Below are 1,051 nucleotides of genomic sequence, written 5' to 3'. Positions count from 1 at the left end.
TGGTACCGAAAGAAGAAGTGTTCCATGAGTCATTGTCTCTAACCTAGGAGCAGGGGCGGCAAAACGGTCGGATCGGGTCGAATATGAGCGGGTTAAACGGGTAATTTAAAAACGGATAAATTATCCGACCCGACCCGTATTTGAACGGATAAAAACGGGTTTATCCAGCGGATAATATGGATATCCATATTATCCATGGCTTCTTAAATATGATCACTTATGAGAGAATTCCTAGTCTTCCAAATTTGAGGAACTCCAATTTGAGGCTTTGCAAATGTAAAAGTTGAACACATTAGTTATCCATTTTGTTAATCATTTTCTAAGTGGACAATATGATTATTTATCCATATTTGACCCATTTTTAAATGATTCATTATCCAACCCATTTTTTAATGGATAATATGGATTGATAACTGTTTTTTTAACCATTTTGCCACCTCTACCTTGGAGATCAACAACACCAATACCAATTATAGCATGAAGCAATGGCAAATTCCTTGGCTTGTGAATTGTGAAATGTGAAATATCATCTGATGGTCTAACCTATATGTAAATGAGTTGATTTATTATGATCTCTACCTGCATAATAGGTATATTATTTTTATCCATTCATTGTAAGGTATGTGTAAACGATAGTGTGTTTGATATATATAATATATTGGAGGTCATTTAACATCAAGTGGCTGTAGTTTAGTGGTGAGAATTCCACGTTGTGGCCGTGGAGACCTGGGCTCGAATCCCAGCAGCCACAGAATATTGGTTTTTTGCTCTCCACCTTTTCAGTTTGGGCTTCTCTTTGCACCTTCATTTTGGGTTTCATGCTACATTAGTTAGGTCACTAATTTGGGCCTCTGAATCACGCAATCTGAGTACTCTTTACGTGGGTTAATCCATGTTGCATCCAAAGAAATAGCCATTTACACGTTAATAGTAGAGAAAACTATTCTGTTTGGCCTTTTAGCCTAAAAATGGTAAAAATAGCACGGGTTAGCCAGTTTTCGGATTAGTCATTCAAAAATAATCAGTATTTGCAAAGTCATTAAAAAATAAT

At 36.2% G+C, this 1,051-nt stretch overlaps 1 non-coding gene across 1 annotated transcript; it reads left to right on the top strand.

Moving 5' to 3' along the window:
- Positions 1 to 679: 679 nt before the first annotated feature.
- Positions 680 to 751, top strand: TRNAH-GUG (transfer RNA histidin (anticodon GUG)). Its single transcript has one exon. It is a non-coding gene; the product is annotated as a tRNA-His (tRNA).
- The last annotated feature ends 300 nt before the right edge of the window (positions 752 to 1,051 follow it).

The sequence above is a fragment of the Nicotiana sylvestris genome, chromosome 2 (assembly GCF_000393655.2).
Source record: "Nicotiana sylvestris chromosome 2, ASM39365v2, whole genome shotgun sequence".
Lineage (NCBI taxonomy): Eukaryota > Viridiplantae > Streptophyta > Magnoliopsida > Solanales > Solanaceae > Nicotiana > Nicotiana sylvestris.
Note: the sequence above shows the minus strand (reverse complement) of the source record. Positions and strands in the feature narration are given on the sequence as shown.